A 25424-nucleotide genomic window follows, 5' to 3' on the forward strand; every position below is an offset into this window, starting at 1 on the left:
CCGGGTTCCTCTTTATTCACCCTGACAACATAGAAAAGGGCCTTTTCCTTTTCGTTTATTCTTCCCCCTTCACCGTGCTTGGGCCTCGTGTTTGGACCTTTTTTGACAAGCAAAGCAGCAAGTGTGTGGCAAGGTGCGGGCGTAGTCCCAGGATGAGTGGGCTGAGATTCCCGTGGTTTTAAGCAGCTGCACGTTTCGGGTCAGGACAGCCCGGGCTCAGGGTGCCGCCTGCAAGCTGCCCACTCCTAAGCACCCCGGCCCTGCTCTTCTTGTGGAGGTGCACAGCCCGATAGCGACGGGTGCTATTTCAGACAGTTGCACGCGCTCGATTAAACGAACGTGAACACATGTGTTTACGTCTCGCTGAGGTGCCGGCATCATCATTAATAGCAATCAGCGTCTTGCCCCTGCCGGGAAAATGATGAGTGTGAGATTCCAGCCACCACTAGAACGCTACCGGGGACCCAGACGGAAGAGTGGGAATTCTAGGGGTGATCCTTCCTACGTTCCCTAGAAGAAGGATTTAGAAATTGTTTTTATTTCCAGTGGAAAGAGACAATAGGACGCGACCTTCAGAGCCATATTGCAATGGAGTCTATTTGCTAGTTAGTACTGAAATATTTAAAGCTGCAGTGTCCTTCAGTTGGGTTATTTAAGAAGACAATGCAGATCAATTACACCATTTGAAACTGGCCAAAGTGAAAGTCTTGCAACTTTAATGAAAAATGAGCCCTGTGTCTTGGTGTTAAATGCCAATGAAAACCCCAGGAAGTACCCCAGACAAAAAGGTTGAATGGAGTGTCCTTATTCTGTTCTTGCTTTCCCATGCAGCCCACAGCCACGTTGGCTGGCAGTGTCCTGCACATCTTGAGTTGGTAAGGGTTGGTAAGGGTGAGTGTTCGCTGGGGGCTTTTGTTCTCAGGCATTTGTCCTTCACTTATAAATCGATTTGGCCATAAGCTTCTAGGCTCAGTTAAAAAAAGAAAAGGAGAGAAGAGGGCTTTGGATAAGACCCAGTTTGCGTGGTCAAGGAAATGAAACAGAAATCCTTGGAGCATTGCTTAAAAATGGCAGAACTGACATTTGATACAGGTAGTTTAAAGCATCAGGTGCAACTGGAGACTTCATTTTATTACTCTTTACATTTCAAATGTGATGTTTGGGTGGCTCCCATCCCTGAAGGAGGAGAGAGGGTTATTGAGAGGCACACGATCCTCCCAGCTCCAGCAAGGACTTTTAACCTTGACAGTTCAAGGGGTTCCACAAAACCCATAAATTGTGTGTTTGAGAGTTTCTAATGAGAGAGGGTCTTACCAAGTTTTCACAAGGTCCTTTAGGAATGGAAGATTTTAATATTAAGTTTTACTTCTTCCCATACTAAAGTTTAGTTTAATAAAATGAAGAGACACTGCAAGAGGAGGTTAGTTTGGTAGACAGAGAAAAGGAGGTATCTGCTTTCTGGAATTTCCCTGTGCACTTATTTTTTTGAGGGTGGGTAAGGTAGGGAGGCTTTTCTGACAGCCACCCACTTTTTCATAGTATTCTTTTTCTAATAGGCCTTCTTCTTTTGATGCTCCCAATCCACCTCCAGTCTTAGAGGATAACCTAAAATCTGATAGGGAGGTTTAGGTGTGGAGAGCGGATGATATACATATACCTCAATTATTTTTTCTAGGGGTTAATCTGAATACAGCTAGCTTTTGATTAATTATCTCCGAAAATGGGGACTGAGGAGCGATTATATCCATAAACATTTCCCAAACTGATATTGACAGGTAGTGTGGGGCTTGCCAGTTGTTTCTCAGCAAACTATTTACCAGCAATGCTAATGAAAGCCAGACGGATTGGATTGAGTTTGGTCTTTTGTCTTTTCATCCCTAATGGTGCTATTGAGTGGGCAAAGATGGCCAAAAGATTTGTAGAAGAGATTCGATTAAAAATTAAGCTTTATATATTTGACCACAGAAAGAATTACATGAACTTTATGTCTCATTTCTTTTCCTTACTTAAAATGGATTTTCAGGATTTTGAAGCAATATTAGAACCAGAGTAGAAGGAACTTGGTTGTGTTTTGGCTTGGAATATTATCAGACTTGGTTTGTGTTTAAAAAATACAAATATGTTTTAAAAAAACCAAGCACCTTGAGTCTTCTGTGCACAATTTTACATGTTTGTGCATTTATTGAAATCATTTTTTCTACAAAAGGGAAAAATATCTTAAGTAGTCCTAATGACTTTTTAAAAATTTGTTTATTTTGACAAATAGGATTTTTTTCTTTAAATTAAAGAGTTTATTTAATAGAATATCAACTTTATTTTTTTATTTCACAGACTCTTTGAGCTAAAAGGGGTTTTCAACAATGATCTACTCTAATGTATCTTAATATAAAAAAAAAAATCTATCTCCCCTACCCTGTGCTGCTTGCTTCACTCTCTTGCCAAATAACACAATAGATTTTTTGGAGCTTTACTTCTGTGGTTTATATTGTAAAAACAATAACTGTGTTGCATGTGGTTTTTCAAATTATACGTGCTTCCTTACCCGCTTCCCTGAATTCTAACAAAGATGGTTGGTTTCCCTGGGTTGTGGTGGCTGCTTCCTTAGGTATTGCTTGTATCTAAAAGCCACTTTGTTTCTATAAATAAGGAAACTGAGGTCCTGGGAGGTAGAGTGATATAACTCAGGTTCTAGAGCTTTGGATAATTTTGTTGCTGTGTGTCCTTAACTTTCCTGTAGCATTAGTGCTGTCAGGTAGCATTCATTTTAAGTAAGGTTCTCTTTGGACTCCATTCAAAGAGACTTCATTATAGAACTATTTGGAGGCTCTTCTCTATCTGGCCGGTGCCTCTGAGTGTTATTCCTTCCACCAACAGAGCTCAAGAACATTGAGGCAAGGGAATTATACATGCACATTGTTCTATGTTATGTGCGACAGAGAAGCCTTGGCATGTCAAAGGACCAGAGTAGAGATGTTTCTGTATACAGTGAATTGGGTTTAAATAGCATCGTTGTCCAGAGAAGTGCAGAAGGGACTTGTGAGAGCACCTGTTCCACTATGTTGCTCATTTTCCAGAAGAGGAAATTGAAGTCTCAATATGTGACATGACTTGCCCAAGTTCAGGTGGGTCAGAAGCAGGCTTTGGAGCCAGATTGCCGAGGTTCAAATCTCAGCTCTGCCAGTTACTGGCTTCGTAATCTTGAGCAAATTTTATACACACACACACACACACACACACACACACGTATATGTATGTATATATATGTTGACCCTTAATTTCTTACTTTGTAAAATGGAAATCATAATCATTCCTTGCTTCATATGAATCCAAATGAGAAACTGCACATGAAGTGCTTAGCACAGTGCTTGGTCTGTAGAAAATGACCACATAAATGTTGGGTTACAATTATTATTGTAATGGTGACCAGAGGCGCTGCATGACCTTATCACACTATGGATTACTGATTTTTTCATACTGTGCAATCTGAATAACTCCAGACTTCTTCTGCGTATATTATTTAGTCTTTTTCTGTCTGAAGGTACCCTCTGGTTAACATACAATATGGTAACCCACTATTTACCTCTGGGCCAGGCTCAGTGCTAAGCACTGCACTGTAGTTTCTCACTGGAACTCCTTTGAGGTAGAGGACTATTATTATCCTCGTTATACTGACAAAGAAATTGAGGGTTAGTGCATTTATATTATTTGCTCAAGCTCACAACCAATAACTGCAGAGTTCGGATTTGAACCCGGGCAATCTGCCTCCAGAGCCAGGAGAGACGTATAGTGATACCTTGGCCAAGATACTGCCAGGACGTCAGTTAACAATGCAATATAGAAGTAGGAGACTGGGCTGAATATGTACTTGACTTTATGATAATACCCTGGAAATTGTGTTTTTAAAAGAATTTGTATTGATAGAAATGGAGGAAGAAAAATATAGTGCCCATCCATATACCACTACTTGGATTCAACAATAGTCAATATTTTCCTCTATTTGCTTACTTAATTTATGTATTTTTGAATATTGTATTCTTGGAAAAAATTCAAATTATGTCCTGCTTTCTTTCTGCCTCTTTGTCTTTCTTTATACCTCCCCTCTTCCCACACCCCAAATTGAAAGTGATTGTATAGATTTTATATATATTTTTTAGATTTTATATTTTCTAGCATAAGACCAGTTAAACATAATTTAGTGTTAATTTTGTTGGTGGATTATAACAGAGGAAGAAATTCCTTATATGAATTTATGGGAATATAAATTATTTTAAAAATAAATATGCCTATTTATATAAATCTTGAGGAAACATTATTTTTCAACTAGTCCATGCTCCATTTTTTAATATATTTGTAATATATAAATATATATATTTAGGAAGTAGTATGAATTGTCTAGCTTATGCTTGCTTTTGAATAAGGATAATATGACTTAGATTTAAAACTGGATACTCTTTTGTCGTTGCTGTCATGCAAAACCACTTAATGTCCACCCAACCCCACAAACTGCTTCCGAACATACTATGGCATGGTTAATGTCAGTGCCAGCAAAGCCACATATCTATATTTTATTTGGAAGAGGGGTTGGTTAGGAAATATCGGAATGTTTTCTATGCTACTGGAAACATTAATCTAATAATATAAACTGTATACGTCAAAATTGCATGCTGAAAAGTAGTTAGCTTCAAACTCTCTATGACCTTGAGTTTGCACAAAGATGCTCTCTCAGAAATGTAGTGTTTTTAGATATCCTCTAAGACACAATTTTCTACTTAAATAGCTGTCTCCATTGTTGGCCTATTTTTCTGTCTTTCAAGGGCTGCAATAAGGCATAATGCTTGTCCATTTGGAACTTGTCGTTGCTCACGTGGTTTTTGTAAGTGTTTTGATCTACTAATGTCAGAAGATGATTGCGTTGTTTCTTACATATGAAAAGCTTGATTGCGCTGTGTGAGGTGTAGGGAATATAAAGTAGTGGACAGCGTGTGAAGCTTGGTGTGAGGAAGACATTGGTTGAAGCCTCAGCTCTGTCAGTGGTGATTGGGGTCAAGTCATTTATCCAGTGATTCTTTCTCCCAGACTGTAAAAATGGAGAGAGCCTATCATCTGGGTTTGCTTTACGAGAGAATGTATACAAAGTGTTCAGAAAAATTAGATGTTGTTATGTCTTTTAGATGCCTGCTTAACTACCGGTAATTACAGTTGTCCCTCATTATCCATGGGGGATTGGTTCCAACACCTCCTGTGGATATCAAAATGCACAGATGCTTAAGGCCCTTATACAAGATGGTTTAGACCAAAGTCTATAGTTGGCCCTCCACATCTGTGGATTCCCACTCGTGGGTAGAAAATAGTTTTCAGTCTTTGGTTGGTTGAATCCGCAGATGCAGAATCTGTATAGTCAGTTAATAGAGGAAATATTGTTGATAATCTTCTGTAGTCTGAGTTAAACACTAGTTCATGGCATCTGGAAGTTGAGAGGGGCTAGAAAGTGTGTCTGGTAGGGATGGAAGAGTGATGATTTGTGTGTTAGGTGACAACCTGCCCTAGAAAAGCAGTTAGGGTTCTGAGGGCTCGGGAGTAGAGGCTTGTGTCAGAAGGAGGGTGTGCATTTGTAACCGCCTGCTTCTGCTTATGGCTGACTCACCAACACAAGTGTTAGAATTCTGCTTACTCTGTGAACATTTTAATTGGTGATGGGAGAATTGCTTAAATTCTTAATTTCCTAACTGCTACAAGTGTTGATTTGGGTAGTTATGAAGCCACAGAGGCTCTAATTTGAATCTCCTCATTCTCACTTCTCTGAAGACCATGCCCGGCTCTCTGTAGGGGTCAATGAGGTCATCAGAGATTGAAGTCCGCATAGAGCCCCAAACTGGATCAGGAGAGTTGAGGAACAAGCCACAGCATCAAAGGGGCTTTCCCAGGGAGATCGCTGAGTTTGCAGTACCAGCCAGCCTTGCAAGGAATTTTCCACAGCTGGTCTTTATATCTTGTAGATGGCTTGTTCTGTGGGTTTCTGTTATGCTTCAGTTCTGTTACATTTAGTTTTTATATCCTTTACTGTTCTTTCCAGGTGCTGGGCATGTAAACTTCTTAATGTGAAACCAGTCTAATATTTGCATTTTGACTTAACTTGAAATAGAAAAGTACTAACAAATTAAAACAAAACAATAAATTAGCGTCTTGGAATCAAGCCTGCTTTTCTCTCTCCAGAAGCACTATTACATAATTCTCAGAAATAATAAGTACATGATATGAATCCTTGTTGGCAGACTTTAAAGGAGAGAAACAGGAATGAACACCAAACTTCCTTTATATCATTTGGAGTGATCATAGAATTAATGTACATGAAGGGAAAGAAACGTTGTGTACTGATTCTGTATGCGTAAGACTGTTGTACGGCCAAATATCTTCATTTCTCAAGCATTCAAACTTATTTCAAAGTGAAGATCAAGTACAAGAGGGAAAAAAGTAACTCCTTATCTTAGTTAATGCAACTAATTAAATGGTCAGTGCTACCCAATGAACCAGTGTCTGGGAGTTCATGGGCACCTGACAGTAGATACTCATTGAATGAATGAACAAGTATTTAAACACAAGTTGCTATTCCTTGTTCTTTCTGCAATACACTAGTATATTTAACATTTTTGAGACACATTCTTCATTATAGCATTTCTCCACAAGATGTACAAGAATATGGAAACAGGTGAATGTACATAATGTCCTAAAGGATATCTTCAATTTGTAAAAATAGATCATGTTATCTGCATTCCCAGACTTTATAGACACCCCATGGTTCCTGGGCTGTGACTCTGTATTTGTAGTTTTGGTATACCAAGAAGTAAGCAGGGTTCTTGCTTTGACATAAAATATTTCAGCAGCCAATAGATAGAAACATGAGCTTACACCCTACGACTTAAATTTTTCTTTACCGCTTCACTGTTAATCAGCTCATTTTTGTCGATTCAGTTTACGCTGTCATGGTGATCTGTTTTGTTCTTGACTTCCCAAATCAAGTCATTAATATTAGAACTGATCAGAATGTGGGTCAGAATAATTCTGACTGTACTGTGTTTCCCGGAAAATAAGATCCGGTCTTACTGTCATGCAGGGTGTCATGCGGGGTCTCTGCTCCCACTCCCCACATAAGAAGACAGGACATGGTGAGGCCAAAAAGGAATACCCACGAGCCATAGATAGGGGAGTCATACCACTATAGTCTTGCTGGCAGCTTGGTTGGAGACACAGGAAGCAGGAGCCACACTATCCGCAACCTGCCGTCCACTTCTCTCTGCCAACCAACCCCACTTGCTAGCTGCAATCCGCCGTGCTAACTGCAATCCACGCTTGCTAGCTCAGCCAACATCTTCTTGCTAGGCCCCCATTTGCTGCTAGCATAGCCACAGCAGTTATATTAGTGGCCAATGGCTCACTGGTTACAGTTGACAGCCAATTAGCCACAGCTGACAACCATCTACTACCCGAGCCAGTGTGTTTCCACGTGAGGCCGAGAGCCTGGAAACTGCTCTCGGGGACTCTGTCCCCACATTTACATTAATTTTTGCTCCAAAAGTTACATTGGGGCTTATGTTCAGGGGATGTCATCCTAAAAAATCATGCTAGGGCTTATTTTCCAGTTAGGTCTTATTTTCAGAGAAATACGGTAGTACTTAGAAATATTAAGGAGAGAATTCTTTGGTCTAAGAAGTTGACAAAGGATAGGTTATACTAGGTCCATTCAGTCAGTCTTTTGAGGAATGTGAGATTGGAAGATGGACGTATAAAGAGCAAAAGACTTTCTATCTTAAATATACGGTAGGGTTTGGGGACTGAGTAGGGATTGGAACACTTCAGAGGAAACATTTTAGTGGTCTCACAATCTAACCCCCTACTCAAAGTCCAGGAGACCTAGTTCTTAGGGTTCAGATAAGCAGCAATTAAAAAGGACAAGAAGTAAATGTACCCAGAAGTACCTCTGTTTTGCAATCTGCCGTGGAAAATTTCTTTTCCTCTTTTGGACCAGAGAAATATAACCTAGATATGCAGGGGGTTAAAAAGAGTGAAGACCAGTGAGGTTTATGAGATTGTGGGGAAAGGCTGAGAGACGGTTTTGGATCATGAATCTGTTTTTATATGTTTGCACGTGATATTATGGTAGATGATTCAATTCTTTGTCACACTGTTGTTTAAAGCAGTTGTAATCAAAGTAGAATCCCGTATTCAGATAAACAGTTAAGGGTAGCATATGCAGCGTATTTGGTAGCCACATATCTATTGCAGAATTCCCTGATCAAAGGGATGGAATTTATAATGTGAAGTTTCTTTTGGCATCTTCACTCAGTCATAAGCCATGTAGTTCAGCTTTTGGGTGCTGTATTATTTTTGATGTCCTTATAGCTAACAAATACAGGGTGCCCTGAATGCCTAGGTGAAGGACTGGCTTCACCCTTTTCAGATAAATTATCTTATTTAATCCTTACATGTTTTTGTGAATTAAGGATTATTGTCCTAATTGAGAGTTAGAGAATATTACTAGTAAGCTGACAGAGTAGAAATGGAAACAGGTCTTTTGACTCCTCATCCAGTTCTTCCGTGTTACTACATCTGCTGGCCTCTTACCATGTCGCTCACCCTCTGCATCCACCTTTGATGTTGTACTCTTTCCCCAGATCTTCCCCGATTCCCCTCATCCTACATTTTCTTTATAGTACTTGTCACGCTTTTCAATGAGCTGCTTTGTTGTGTTTTGTTTCTCCCCTGGAAGGTAGGCTCCCAAGGACAAGGACGTTTCACTGCAGTGTAGCCAGGGGTTGTGACAGTACCTGGGATATTTTAGGCTCATGGTAAATATTTGTTGAAGGTGTTAATGATTTACATTTATAAATGATTAATTAGGCATTTATTGGTCATTTGCATGTAGCTAGCAATGTGAGAAGAATCTCTTTTATAAATACTTAACCTGCCTCTACCAGAGGTCAGGCAGTAGGGATTAAAGCTGAACCATATCCTGGCCTCAGACAGCTCCCTGACAAACATGAATTAAAATATAGCATAAGGTTTATAATAGTGTGCAATATGCACAACAAAGAGAGTGTGTACTTGAATCAGAGGAAGGAATGATTAAAATTTGTGTGTGTATGTGGGAAGGCTCCAGGAAAATCTTCACAGTTTAAAATATTTTCAAAGTTTTTCTGATTTTGAAAGTAATACATAGTCACCATTTAAAACTTAAGGGAACAATACCCATAATTCTATTACCCAGAGATAACTATTCTTAATGTTTTGGTGCATTTTCTGCCAGTGATCTCTTTCATATGTGTATGTACAATGTATTTTATATGGTCGAGATGATTCTGTGAAACAAGAATATAGCCATATTTTTTAGCTTTTCTTATCATTCTAAGGCATGGGGGAAGGGTTGCAGCAAAGCTTTGTTTTAAACAGAGGGAACATCAGGTACATAGGTAAGAAACAGCATGGTGTGTTGCATGAGCCAAGATTGAGGGTAGGGGTGATGCAAGTGAGAGATAAGCCTGGAGAAGTAGGTAGGGGCCAGGTCATAGGACGTTCCAGCCTCTGGGCCTTCCACTTTGTCCAGGGTGTCATTGTCCAGGGGACATTGAAGGGTTTTTAAGCTGAGAAAGGTAGCCATTATGAGGATTTTACATTGGTGAGTAAAGTGATCATATCTTTGTTTCAGAAAGATTATTCTGAGATATAGATTGTGAGGAACCAAACACATGCAGGAACCCAGTTCACATGTAGGGACCTAACATGATTGGGAGGAAAGGATGGAACTGAGAAATAAATTAGGCGGCTGACTAGAAGGACTGGTGATTGCTTGGATATGGGGAATAAAGGAGAAGGAGGAGTTTTGAATGTCTCCCAGGTCTCAGGTAAGGCAGCTAGGGAAAACTATCTGGAGGGGAACATGCTTAACAGTTGTAGATTCGAATTGTCGCAGCTCATAAGCCAGGTGGATTTAAAGTAGAGGAACTCCAGAAGGGAAAGCCCTGTGTTGGGACTATTTCAGCAAGTGATTTGACATCTCTTATCCACTCATGCTTTTGTGTGACTCTTAATGCATGGGAAAGAAAACCTTATTAAGATAGATTACTTTGTGGACTAGTTATTAGAACACTAAATCTGAAAGAAGAAATAACTTTCAAGAGCTTTTTCTGATTCCAGCCTGATTTTTCTTTTAATTGAGAATTAGAGTACATGTCAGCTGATTCGTCAGTCATCCTGTTTATGGGTAATAGCCTGGCATTGCAAAGAACTGTATGGAATTGCTAACCGATCAGTCACATGAGCAGATCACAGGCAATGAGAGGAATGAAACCTGACATCCTTTATTAAGTTGAATAAACTCACTTGAGAGTTTGGTGGATGTTATTAGCCAGTCTGAAATATCATTAATCAGGTCTAAGCAAAGTTGGGATTAGACCTCATGGAATTTAGTTCTGTGCTAATACAATGCTTAGTTTTTAATGGGTGTAAACATGCTGAAATGTGTGAAGTTTATGGTCCGTAGAGCCACAGGGAGACGAGCTCTGAGGGGAGAGGAGCCAGGGACAGCGTCTAAGAACCAACAGAATTACATGTCATTTACTCATTTGTTTTTCTAGTGAGAGAGGTGGGCTATAGCATTTAGTACATTTCCAAAGGAGTCCATAACTCAAAAATGATGAAGAATCACAGATATGGAGTAAAAGCACTGCGACATGGCACCCAATACACCTTTAGAAGGTTTTAAAAACAGGCATCTCATAAACTTTTTCTTCCTCTCTATAGCTGAGAGAAATTCTGCCTAATTTTGAGAACTTTCTAAATAAAAGGTACCCAACTCTTCTTTTATCTGGTTTTCTCTAGAGCATTCAAATTACTTTTAATCGTACAAGTTATTTTTTGGCATTCATTTAATGGGTTTACATCTATTATGTTAAATCACATGATTACAATAATACTAGCATTACGAAGGTCTGGAGACAAACCCACTATCTCCAGGTAAGCTTGCAGCTCATCCGGTAGGGCAGAATTTATGAGCTCATTGGCTATAGATGTTGAGAGTACTAGGGGCATTTTTTATTGGGAAGATGGAACTCACGGGTTAATCTGGAAAGGCAGCAAAAGCTTCACCTATGGGAGATGCTTTTGTAAATAAATAGACTAGAAATTTTGATTCAGAGAGGGATGTTGTTTCATTTCTAGTGTAGGAGGTACAACTTAGAAATATTGATTTTCAGAAATTGCTAGTATGCATGTGCCCTTCTCTCCTCAGAGGGACATTTCCACAGTCCCATTCACTTCTTTGTTGTTGTTAAGACCTTAGAAAGCCCATTTCTACTCTTGTAACCCAATGAAGAGAGTAGAGAGTAGAACTGGGAGGGGGTAGAAGTTGGAGATTTGTGGAGTGAAGGGGCAGGTGTCCTAGATATCAGTGATAGACCTGCAACTCATGGAGAGAAGTGCACCAGACCCGGAGATTTTTACATACTGTGTTTCCCCCAAAATAAGACCTAGCTGGACAATCAGCTTTAATGCATCTTTTGGAGCAAAAATTAAAATAAGACCCAGTCTTATTTTACTATAATATACGACCCAGTCTATAATATAATATAATATAATATGATATAATATAATATAATATAAATCAGGTCTTATATTAATTTTTGCTCCCAAAGACGCATTAGAGCTGATTGTCCTGCTAGGTCTTATTTTCAGGGAAACAGGATAGAAACAATGTTGGCTACATAAGGTAGGTTCTTTGTTTCGCTCTGTAACCAATTAACTACTTATGGGCTAGTGTGGAAACCTAACCTCATTTCTTACTTAGTTTCCATTGGTAAAGTGCCGTTTTAGCAAGAGAAGATTTTGGGATACAATTTGTTTAAAATGTATGACATCAAGGCTCGGTAAGAACAACTGACCAAATTTAGCCAGTTCTGAACTATCTTTCAGCATCATGGAATTTAGATTAGAATATATCTAAATTAGAATAGAATGACCCTGTTTTATTTGTTTGTTTGGGGAGGGGGTTGTTTTTTTAATATGAAAGTTTAAGTTGAAGCTTTACCAGGTACCTCATTACCATCATGCTCATTCAAAGGGCAAAAATATTCTGGAGGAAAAAAAAAGAGGTTTTGTTATTTAAATCTGTGTAATGACACTACCAAAATGGTTGAATCTGGATAAAAAATTCATTGGCCTTTAACCTGCAAAAACAATCTAAATACTTTGAATTATTTTACAAGGCTGATGAAACATTATTTTGCAATGTTTATCAAATTAAACTTTGTGCTGATTTTAAGCAGAATAAAGACGGACTAATTGTGCAAATGCTTCAGGATGTTGCAAAGTAAAACTTTGTTTGGTAAATGGAAAATTTTAAACTCTACTTTCAAAGGCATTATAAATTTAAGATTTTAGAAGATTTGGGACTCAGTGGGGAGATTGATTTTTATCATATTTTGACCTTGAATTCTTTAACATTCCAAAGACATGAGCTTATTGAAGGTAGCAAAATTATTTAGTTAATGTTTTAGAGCTTACTGCCTAGTTCCTACTTATTTGCCAGTGTAGATGATTCTATTTGACCTATCAACTTTGGTGTGATCTAGTATGTGAAATGTTATTCCAGAGTAGCTATTTTAAAGTTGGTGAATCACGCACAAGACTTTCATTTTAAAATACAATGGGATATTTGATATTCTAATTTAGGCCTAAATGTGAAACATAGATACCTAAAGGAAATTATAGCTTAATGTAAAAAAAAAAAAAAAATAAATGCAAGGCCTGGAGTGAAGAGGAAAGGAAGAAAAATCTCTTGAGAGTGAATATTCCTTCACACTGAGGGATATAATGGAGAGCTGAAGCCGACGAGGCAGTTGGAGTGACACATTCTGTTAGAGGGACATAAATAATAGAGCATGTATTGAATACCGAGACGTCAAAGGACATTGAAAGACAGTGAAGATTTCAACGAAGAGGACAAAGCTAGGTAAATGGATGCTTCAGCTTTTGTTACAATAATTAAATATTCAAAAAGGCAGCCATTTTATCCTGTCCAGGAAGTTAAGCAATTGCCCATTTTATATTCCAGTTTTATGCAAGCAAGACAGAGGCAAGTAAGCTGACATCAGGGATTTATATGAAGAAGTTTCTTTTAGGGAATGTTGTAAGCAAGTTCAAAACCCATAATTTGTATGATGCCTTTAAGACACTTCATGTTTGTTCTAAACCATCAAAGAGAGATAAACCGTGTGATCAGCATAATTTGTATTGTGCGTATTATTAATGGTCTAGTCTGATGACTTCTCACCGTGGTTAATATTGTAATAAGACAACATATGTAGAAAAGATATGTTCTATAGTTCCGTGTTTTATAGAGACAGCTGTAGAAAACATACATGCTGTGCAAAATTCTAATATACTCTCATATATTTTCTCTTTATTATGTTATAAATCTAGAAATTCACATATGTTATAGGTGGCAATGCAGTTAATTGGAGTTTGACTTTAAGAAGCATTTATAAGGTGCATACTATGTCCTTGGACTTGTGTTAGGTATTGTGGATAACACAAATTTTCTGAATCCTGTCATTAGGAACTAAAAATAACATGCAATAGAGCATTATATGAAAGCAAGTACCAGATTGTGTGATTGTGTTAGTTGACATGAATGGTCAACGAGGGGCAAGAATAATTTGGCCTAGAATCTTTTTTTTTTTTTTTAATGATAGGATCCTTATAGCTTCATTTTGGAGGATAGGATTTGGCTAGGTAGAATGGGAATCCAAAATAAGGAAAGAAAAATGAGCAGTAAGTGGGGTTATTGAGCAGACCTTCCTGACTAGAAAAAGGGACTTTTAGGTTTTACTGGGAGATGAGGATGGATTGGTTGTTTCTTAGGATTAAAAAACAACAGTAAATTTTTACTTACTAGACACCACTTAGTTTTAAAAGCATTTAAGATGTCTTTGTACGTATATACCGCAAGAGAATGTAGACTAGAAGTAGGTGAGAAAAATGAAATAAAGGTAAAGTAAGAGGATGTAAAATGGAGTCCAGAATTAGACTGAAATATTAGTATTAGTCTAATCAGTAGATGATGCTTATCCTGATAGTGACAGTCTCGAACATTCTGCTTAGGACTGTGGACTCTTCTGCAGACAGTGGGAACCCTCTAGGACTAAGATGAGAGCAGAGGCACAATAAATGTTTAGAAAGACTAGACTGGTGGATTGGAGAAGCGTGTGTGTCTGCCACAGTGCAGCCTGGTGGTAGGGAGGCTGGTGATGAGAAGGCGGGATAGTTATCGTGGGTTAGCACAAATCTAGGAAGGTATAACTCTGAGAAACCTTAAGAAGAAAATACTTTAGGAGTACCGACTGGTGGAGTAGAGGGTGTGAGGGAGTGCACGATCGTTCAGAGCTGTGATGCTTAAAACAGCATCTACTGTTAGGCTTTTTCCCCCCATGTTTTTCTTTCCCTGCATGACTTTGCCCCAGTTCACACTTGGTGACACTGTGTTCCCCACACCGTTCTCCATGGAGATTCCTATCCATTCAAAGGATTGAGGGAGAAGAGAAGCGGGTAGTCTTTCCCCTTTCTCTCTTTGGCACTTCCACTGCATCAAATTGTTGCTGCTTCTCTCTGAATTTTGTCATTTGGCACTCCAGAGTCAAAGTTGCTGTTGCCTGTTCTCATTCTCATACTACTGATAAGGATATTTCCACTTCTTGAGTCCCTGTCTCCATAATAGCTGAGGGGCTACTTAAGTAAAAATGAGCAGCAGGCATGCAGTTAAAAGTGGGCTCGTAGAACCAACATAAGGTCAGGCCCTGGGAGGGAATGACAGCATCACTTAATGCTATGGTTTTCCCTTAACAACCTTCCATTGAATTCACAAGAGGGTCCTCTTATCTGTTCAGCAGTTTGTGTTGGCTCACTAAGGGTAGTACACTTGTGGGCAGGCTGGACAACAGCGTCTGTGCTTGTCATTTTTTAAACACATACCCACATCTTCTCTTCTGTATACATATGCACACACACGTGCATACATCCTGTAGAGACTGAGTCTGAGACATTTTGAGTAGACCATGTAATTGTGAAGTGGTACTAATGATCTAAAAGTCAAACTTCGCTTTGATTTTTAGAATACTGTTTGGTCAGTGGTTATTCTTAATCATATTCTGTTAATATGAATGTAATGTGAACCTTTGTTGATGGTGGAGAAAGACTTGAGAAGGATGCTGAAAATCAAAGTAAAGCTGCCAAAGTTGCAAAATTGATTGTGGGTCATCATATCGATAAATCATGTAGATGTGCTGGATGCCGCCACAGTAGTTTTTGTCATCAATGTATGGTTCCCGACGTTTATTTGGTGTTCTGTAGTTAGGTTGCCATAGGATTTTGAGGATATCCGATATCTTTGTTAATTAAAAAAACAACAAACTTTGATGTGAAGAACACAGAGAAAGTCGAAGGAAATGGTTAAAATAAGTTTGGGTGGGATGGATAATCCCTTTGGAATAAGCGAAAATGTTTTTGTGTTGCTTGAGATTCACATGTGTGTAATGGTGAAAAGTTGAAAATTGAGTCATATGTATGGTTTTCTGTTTAATGATTTGGCGATAAATTTAGTGTTTCATAAATATGGCCTATTTAAGTAGCTATAATTCTGGAGTTTAAATGTGGCTATTGATTGGGATAAAAATGGCAGGGTGTAATTTACTCTGTATTGGGGAGGATTGGTGGACCTCAGCTAATATGCCACATTATAATCAGCTCTAGACTAGGGGTTATACCCTGGCTAGTGGGCTTTACAATGGTGCTCCCCTGGGTTCTGAGATTGAAAGAAAAGTAGTAGAGCTAGAGCCACAGTTGTTTTGTGTTGCCCCTAAAACCCCACCCAGTTCTGCTTTAAAGATCCAGTCAGGAGTTGGGTACCAAATCATGAAAAATAATAAGGGTTCTACAAAGTCTGAAAATTTAGATATTTTTAGTCTGTTTATAAGAATCAGAAACCTCAATGAAACTTGTTTCTGACTTAAGGCTATCTTCTACTCTGTCATTGTGGAAACTTTAGTGCCCACGTGATTTGCTCTTTTACGCTTTCAAAATAAGGTAGGTTGCTTGCTACAAGTATGGATTTTAATTTAAGTAATTTAAATCACTAGACAGGACAATTGATATTTAATTACTTCTAACTTTTCCTGTTAGGCATCCTTAACACAGCTTATTGCATTTTACCACTCTCATTCACTGACTGTCGAAGTGCTGTACAAAGACCACCCTGGGGGGAAGCTGTTGATTATACACAGCTGGGTTTCCTAAACTTGCTGAGCAAGCTTCACCTTGACAGAGTTTCAGAGGGCTCTCTGAAGCGGGCGCTTAGAGTACTTCAAGTTTTGGAGGCTGAACTTAGTCATAGAGTGGTTTTAGGGTAGAGATTAGTAAGCAAAATTTGGGCAGAGATTGGTTAAATTTGTAAACCAGTCTAGTTGCTGGAATGGTCAGTGGTCTTAACCTTGGAACTGGAATTCAAGCTGAGTGATTGCTAAATCTCTGTCTGCAGCAGTACTGCACAATAGACATGGGCTGCAAGACACACAGAATAATTGAAAATATTCTAGTAGCACATTTAAAAAGTACAAAGACACAGGTAAAATTAATTTTGATAATATATTAAATTTAACCTGCTCTATACAAAATATTTCGATTGTGATCAATATAAAAATTATTGAGTTATTTTATGTTTTTTTCTTGCTAAGTCTTTGAAATCCAATGTGTATTTTATACCTATAACACATCGCAATTCATTCTAGCAACATTTCAATTGCTCTCTCTATTTATATGGTACATAGTCTTATGGATGTATATAGTCTTAGAACAGATGGGTCTAAATGAGCTAATTAATGTTTAAAACAATTTGAACTTAGTTTGTATTTCATGTCGTGATCTGGCACCGTTTAGCTGTACTGCAAGTCATAGTGTACTTTTATAACTTGTGGTTTCTGTTTCATTTCTCACTTTTACGTATAAATCTGTAGTCTTCATTAGCATGCCATTAATGAAACATAGAGAGAGATACAATATATAATTTAGAAGGAGAATGTAAGCGTTTTCTCATATGCGTGATAGACTATCTGCTAGAATAAGCCTTCACGTCCAGTAGGTAAAATGATTCATCAAATTTTCTAAAGTTGTCGAATATTTTGAATAACAAATATTGCCCAGAAATGGCTAAATGCATATATTGTACTGCCATTGTTTCTATTAATTTTATGTGGTGCTTTATTTAGTTGACAAAAGCATTTTATGTATATTCTTATTTATTATCCCTAAATGTATTCCTAGGTATTCTCTTTGAACTTTTATGTTTACATTTTAAATGAAATTGTTTTTATATAGGATAGATAAGTTGTCAACATAATATAAAATTATTCAAATGAAAAGTATTTTTAAAAGCACTGTATATCCACTGGTTTTATTCATACCTACAATTTTTCCAGGTGACTTTGGAGTGTTCAAAAGTTTAAGTATTACTCCTTATAATATGTATGTGATGTGTGTGAGAGTGAGTGTGTGTGTGTGTGTGTAACATTTTCCCGTCTTTCTTTTGGTCTCCAACTTCTATCTTCTTTTATTTGAAAATAATTGCTGTAGATTTTTCATATGCGTTATCTACTGGGGGTGCCAAAAAATGTACACACATGACTCGTATTCATCTTTTGTTATCGGTATATATTGAGTATTACAATTTTAATATAGTTTTTTGCTTTCTTAAAATGTGTATACATTTTTTTGGCACCCTCTGTATATTCAGTGCCACTTAGTTGAATGCAGTTCATTTGCCACTTGCCTTTTTCACAATTCCATAGTTTGCAGGCTGTAAATTATGCCTGACTTTACCCCAGTTCATTATTACTTCATGAAAACAGAACAGGTTCCTCCTGAACTTTCATACCATGGTATGTGACTATCTTTACCTTCCTGCATGATGATAGAGAAGGATAGTATTCATTTGTTTATTTTATATGTATTTGGTACTTACTTTATGCTACATAGTATACTAAAGGCTTTACAAATATTATCGTCATAACATCCATGTAAGGTAGGTATTAATGTTATCCACGTGTCATATGAGGAAACTGATTCACAGGGAGGTTAAGTAACTTATCCAGTTTTATTGAAATTTGAGTGCTTATGATGCGCTGTGATTTACGTTTTTTCACTTTCATCTAACTGAAGAGGAGCAGAGAGTTACATTCTGACTACCATTGGTCATTCCCATGAAAAGACAAGTTATCTTGTGTGTATACAGTTGTACAAATAGTGAGTTCTGTCTGCTTGTTCCTTTTCAGTTTTTCTTGGCTTTTCTCTCCTTTTTCCTTCTTCAAATTGTACATTGAATTTCCTTATTTGAGTTTTTGCTTTTGGAATATTGCATGTACCCGGTAGTCTCATTTAATGAGAATAATCGTAACACTGCCAGTCTGCTTGCTTGTTTTGTCCTCTGCTTCAAGAAGACACTACATATTCCAGTGATAGCAGAGTCCGTGGAAAGAGTAATATATATGTACTTACATCTAAACATATATTTATGTTATATATTTACAGTAATTCTCCTTTATACGTACATTCCAAGATCCCCAGTGGATGCCTGAGACTGCAGATAATACCAAACCCTGTATGTACTATGTTTTCCCTATGATACAGTTTAATTTATAAATTAGGCACAGTAAGAGACTAACAATAACTAATAATGAAATACAACAATTATATGGCTTCTCTTTGGTATGTCTGAATTGCCAGCATCATTACTCTTGCGTTTTGGGGCCAGTGTTCAATAAAATAAGGATTACTTGAACACAAGCTCTGTGACACCAAGACAGCCGATCTGGTAACCAAGATGGCTGCTTCCTGACTAAGCCGGAAGTATATGCAGCGTGGACACGCTGGACAAAAGGGTGATTCCCACCCTGGGCAGGATGGAGCAGGGCAGTGCGAGACAGTCATCATGCTGCTCAGAACAACAAGCCCTTTAAAACTGATGAACTATTTCTGGAATTTTCCATTTAATAATTTTGGGCTGCGATGTAACGAACCACAGAAGATAAAACGACGGATAAGGGGGATTACTGTATTTATGTTCATATATATATACATTTTCTTACATTGGTATCTCACTTTGTAGGCAGTAAATGTGTCCACAACATTTTGGGAATAAAATTAATTTTTGTCCATTAAATCAGTTTAAGAACATCCAAGTAACTATACTTTAAAAGGAGGTCCTGCTTTAACTACTTTTTATAAGCAAATTATTACTTCAAGTTTTTCACTTAAATAAACTGTTTCCCCAACTTGAAGTTTAAAAAAATAGTTTTTTTCAGTCTTTTGATAAGTATGGGAGAGAGATTTAAAATTATAGACTGAAAAAATACTTTAGGATTATTTATGTTTTTGCTTTCCCTTGTTTCTGGGAATTCAGATTAATGAGTAAGAAACAATAATATAAGAAGGCACATTTCTCTTTCACACCCCCCCCCACCCCACGCGCGTGTACACACCAGGAGGAGTAGAAATACAATGGTTAGATAGTAACAGAAATGAGAATTGTTAACTAGGAATGATTCTCAACCTAGCGGCCAATGGTTTTAAGGCTCTGAATTGCCTGGGTTTGACTTCTGTCTCAGATAGGAGGTGTGATCAACAAATATGGTGAATGTTTAAATTTAAAAATAATTTATTACAGTAAAAGACACATTGCCATTAATCCCCCTCAAAATACTCTCCCTCACTTCGAACACACTTATCCCATCGTTCTTGCCACTTTCTGAAGCAGTTCTGGAAGTCCTCTTTCGTGTCTTTACTTCGTCCTCCATCATGACAACACTCCGTGTCACATATCGCTTCTGGTACGACAAGTTCTGTCAAATAAAAACATTACAGTGTGTTCTCATCCACTTTATTCACCGGATCTGGCATTGTGTGACTTCTGGCTCTTCCCCAAAGAAAAATGACCATGAAAGGAAAACCTTTTGAATCAGTTCAGGACATCGAGGCAGCCAGGACAGCACAACTAAAGATACTCAGAAAAGAGGGCTTCCAGAACTGCTTCAGAAAGTGGCAAGAATGATGGGATAAGTGTGTTTGAAGCCAGGGAGAGTATTTTGAGGGGGATCAATGGCAATGTGTCTTTTACTGTAATAATTTTTTTTTATTTAAACATTCGCCATAGTTTTTTTTTTTTATACTGACTTTTTTTTTTTTTTTTTTTTTTTTTTTTTTTTAAGGGGAACAGGACTTTATTGGGGAAGAGTGTGTACTTCCAGGTCTTTTTTTTTGTTTGTTTCCAAGTCAAGTTGTTGTCCTTTCAATCTTAGTTGTGGCGGGTGCTATTCAGCTTCAAGTTGTTGTCCTTTGTCTTAGTTGTGGAGGGCGCAGCTCAGCTCCAGGTCCAGTTGCCGTTGCTAGTTGCAGGGGCACAGCCCAGCATCCCTTGCAGGAGTCGAATCGGCAACCTCGTGATTGAGAGGATGCACTCCAACCAACTGAGCCATCTGGGAGCTCAGCAGCAGCTCAGCTCAACGTGCCATGTTCAATCTTAGTTGCAGGGGACGGAGCCCACCATCCCTTGCGGAACTCGAGGAATTGAACCAGCAATCTTGTGGTTGAGAGCCCACTGGCCCATGTGGGAATCGAACTGTCAGCCTTCGGAGTTAAGAGCGTGGAGCTCTAACCACCTGAGCCACCGGGCCGGCCCCTCACCATAGTTTTTGATCACACCTCATACTTTTTGTGTGATATCTTTGAGCCTCAGTTTTCACGTTTGTAAGATGGGATGATAATAGTATTTACTTCCATGGACTTTCGTGAGGAGGAAAAGAGATAAAACATGTAAAGTGCTTAAAATAGTATCGGACACATAGCCAATATTGATCAGTTCTGCTATTATTTAATTCCAAGAGTGTTTGATAGCCCTGGTGTTGGTTTAATAAGAGGAGAAAGGTTCTGGGATATGTAGAAGCGGATAAGGCATGCTAAATAAGGCTCACAAGAACACCTTTTTGAGGTGCAGACGAGCAAGGATGTGTGTGAAAATGCTTTATGAGCTGTAAAGTACTCTATAAATAACAGGTAATATGAGGAAATTAGATTATGTGTAGCCCTAGTATGCTGGAGTGTGACTATTTGCAAATTTAGCCCAACAGATAATAGTAACATTTCTCTTCAGATTCACAAAGTTGAATACCAGGGAAAAGATGTAAGGCCCCCTCAACCCCCACTCACACAGTCTTTACAATAAAGTTGTACTCTTTTGTAGTAGAATATTATTCTGAAATTGTATGCGTTCGCACACAAATTAACTTGATACTGTCCTGGAGAGCTGGCTAAGCTGCATCCTTAATGTTAATAATATTTACAAATAAGTTCTGTCTATTTATAGCCTATAACCTCTATATCATTTGAAGAATTTCTTGTTGGGTCCTCTTAAAGTTCTTGAGAAAGTTGGGCTCTGGAGTCTGTGCAAGTCTCTGAGCCTCTGGCCTTCCTTTTCTGGAAGCGTTTTTGATCTCTCCATCATTTGTGCTCCCATAATTCCAAGCACATAGCTCTGTCATTGTATTTACCTCATTATATAGTAATTATGAATTAGACAGCTGGCTTCTTGTGGACAGAGACTGTGCCTCACTTAACTTTTTAATCTTTAATGGCCTGGCATATTAAAGTTTCCAGAAAATACATGTGGAGTAAAAGAAGAAAGAGTAAAACAGCCTGCAGCACACTTGGCAAAATTTTGTTAGCACCAACATTTGAAAGTAATAAAGAAAGCTGTTCTTCTAAAAAATGTTCTATGGTGTAGACATTTTGGAAATTCTGACTGAACTTCCCTTAATCTAACTTATTACGTTTTAGTTTATGTTCTCTAAAGTACCTTAAAGTAGTATTACTAGAACGACATAGATTTCATTTTAAAGTAAAATTTTTTAACCTTCCAAATACCAAATATTTTAAGAAATGTAGATGCTCTGCATTTAAGATGCTTTAACGTGTTCATCTTAAATGTGGTGAAATTTATTTTCTTCCTGGAATGCTTACATAACAATTTGTGTGTGGTTAGCCCTCTTCACGGACCCCTGATTTGTATTAAGAACTGAATTTAATATTTAGTTTCCTCATCTGTAAAATAGAGATTGTAATACCTCCCTCGTAGGATGGTTGTAAAGATTAAATAAAATAATCCAAGTAAAATACTCATCATGGGACCTGGCACATATTAATCATCCATTATGTGATAGCTATGACTTAATAAACTCTACAAGTCTTGTTTTGAAAAGCAGTATACATACCCTCTGGTCTCTCCCCACAGGCAGATTGGTAGCTATTTTTATAAACATTATCTTAGGTCAGAGGTGAGTTGGGCATAAGGGGGTTAGGGTGTAAGTCTGTTCAGATTTAAAAATAATAAAGCTTTACAAATGCTAAGCCAGTTAGGGCTTTTGACCACACGATGTGATCCTATTATATTGGTTTGGTTCATTAATCTGTTTTTATTATTGGTTTCATCTGGCATCAGAATTGTACAATAAACTTGAGATGCAGGGTTTTTTGTTTGTTTTTTTGTTTGTTTGTTTTCCCTTCTTCAGTTAGAAGAGAAGGGTTAGAAACTGAGAACAGAAGAAGCTGCTCCTCTTTCTCTGGTCTCAGAGTGAAATTTGGAGTGAATTCTTTGATTTGGTACTCACTAGGTTCCATGCTTAAAAATAAACACATGTGCCTATTGGTGACCTCCAATGGTGGCCACGGAGTGACAGTGAAGAGCCATAGTCCATAGTTGTTCTGTGTGTACACTGGGCATGGTTTCTGAAAGGGGGAAGAGCCCTAGACAGCTGCGAGTCCAAATTGGCAGTGTTGCTTTATTGCTCTCATTGCTGTAAGACTATTTGCATAAAAGCAGCTGTGTTTTGCTGCTCAGTTTTCAAATAACAAGGATCATAGAGGATATCGGGGCCACAGCAGAAGCGTTCACATCGCGGCCCCTGTCAGATTCTGTTGAATCTGGGAATTCTACTGTGTATCTCCTCACCTCACCATTCGCTGAAATGAACACGGCAGGACAGACTTTGGTATTTAAGGATGTGGGTATCTTTTATGGTCTAGTAATGCTTCTAGGTAGATGCTGGAGCACATCATTTTTAAAATGTGCTCTGGTTATAAATGGGGTGGGATGGGTTTCTGAAGAATACAGCACATGACTGTAAGACAGGAATCTCTGGGGTTTAAAAAAAAAACTCGTCAGAAACAATGGGAGGCATGAGAAGATACTGTTCGTGGATGATATGGCTAATAACTGCTTATAAGTCTCTGCAGGAGTATTAAAGACATTCTTGGAAATGTAAATGACACATACTGTGGCAATGGATGGCATTAATTATTTGACTGGTAGCTTGCCTGTCTTTTGAGCTTTACTGCTGTCTGGTTTAGGTTTCATTACCTGGGTCTTTCAGTGGCTCCTGAATGGAACGGCTAGAGTCAAGACTTTGCCGTCCTTCAGTCATAGCTCAAGAAAGTTGTTAGGTCTTATGTCCTATACCTAAAGTAGACGATTTGCAGGTAGTGTCATAGTTCCTATTAAAACCTTAGAAAAGCGCTTTTTAAAAACAGTAATAGCTTTACTGAGATATAATCCACATACCATGAAGTTCATTCACCCTTTTAAGTATACAATGCAGTTGCTTTTAGTATATTTACAAAATTATGTGTCAATTATCACTATCTAATTCTCCCAATATTTTCATCATCCCAAAAAGAAACCCCGTACCTATTAGCAGTTAATCTCCATTTCCTTCCTGACTCCCCCAGCTCTAGGCAGTGAACAATCTACTTTCTGTCTCTGGATAAATTGCCTATTGTGGACATTTCATATAATTGGAATTATGTGTGCGATCCTTTGTGACTGGCTTCTTTTACTTATCATGGTGTTTTCAAAGTCCATTCATGTTATAGCACATATCAGTGCTTCATTTCTCTTTATTGCTGAATAATATTCTATACTATGGATGTACCACAATTTTTTATCCATTCACCAGTTTATGGGCATTTGGGTAGTTTCTGGTTTTTGGAAATTATGAATAAAGTTGTTTTATAAAGTTGTTATAAACATTTGTGTACAGGTTTTTGCATGGACACGTGTTTTTCTCTTGGGTAATTACTTAGGAGTGGGGTTGCTAGGTTGTATGGTTAAGTGTATGTTTCACTTTATAAGTAACTCCCAAATTGTTTTTCTCAAGTGGTTGTACCATTTTGCAATTTATGTGAGTTCTGCCAGCAGTTTATGAGAGTTGTGGTAGTTCCATGTCCTAGCCAGCATTTGGTGGTGTCAGGTTTTCTTTTTCTTTCTCCTTCTCTTCCTCCTCCGTCTCTTTCTTCTTCTTTGCCGTTCTAATAGACGTGCAGTTCTTTGTTAGTTTTAAATGAAAATATTGCAATATGAAACCATCAGAAGGACAACTTAAATGTAAAGCAGGCATTTACTCTATGCTTATTACGTGCCATGCCTTCTGCAAAAGGATGGGAATATGGAGAAATAAGACACATTTCTGCTCCCTTGGAATGGACAGTTTATTGAGAGTGACAGGCATGTAAAGAGGTAATTGCAGTAGATTGAGTCATTGCTAATTCACTGGAGTTAAAATATTGGGGTGGGGAAGGAGAGTCCAACTATTCCAAGAAGTGGTCAGTTTTGTGGAAGGATTTTGACATTTATGATCAGTTAAAAAGAAAACAATATGAGGAGCTGCATGTAACTTTGCATAATGTTCTAAGATAGGTTTTGGTTGCAAAGGTCAAGCTCCACATACATTATCATGCCTAATAAATCGTTGCCTATTAAGCTTCTTGGGATAATAATCTGCTGGCTAACAACTTAGTGATTTGGGGCAACACCAGCTAGTCTCATATGCGTAATAACCAGGGAAAGGGGCAACTTTAATTTTTGTAGCTTCCTGAAGCCTGCTGTTTTGACCCATGTAGTTACTCCTTTTCCTTTCTGTATCCTTCCTAGGTCAGGTCTGACTTTCTGCCTTGTACCTACCACACTGTTGAAGTGTACAGTCTTTCCTTTTTTAAGTTCATATGTACTTAGCTCTGAACTGTTTACAAGTGGTACAGTCAGAAGTGGTAGGAATAGGCGTTTGTACTTTTTGTCCAGTTGACCCCTCCAGCATTTTCCTAGCTAGATCTGGCCTCAATGCGTAGGTCGTTTCAGGTGAAGAAGGTGATTCCAAGAGCCATGTTTCCCTGTGTCAGATAAACTGGGCCTCTTATCTACCCGTGTGGCAAACCAATGAGAAGAGCTATGAAAGAAGATTGGGGATGGCGGGGAGCAGGAAGAGACGAGGTGAACATTGCTGGGC

General features: G+C 38.2%; 1 protein-coding gene across 13 annotated transcripts in view; it reads left to right on the top strand.

The window, feature by feature from the left end:
• Nucleotides 1-25424, top strand: part of CPEB3 (cytoplasmic polyadenylation element binding protein 3) — a 170744-nt gene that overhangs the window by 31310 nt on the left and 114010 nt on the right. The gene's annotated exons all lie outside the window — the stretch shown is intronic.

The sequence above is a fragment of the Rhinolophus hipposideros genome, assembly GCF_964194185.1.
Source record: "Rhinolophus hipposideros genome assembly, chromosome: 15".
Classification (NCBI taxonomy): domain Eukaryota; kingdom Metazoa; phylum Chordata; class Mammalia; order Chiroptera; family Rhinolophidae; genus Rhinolophus; species Rhinolophus hipposideros.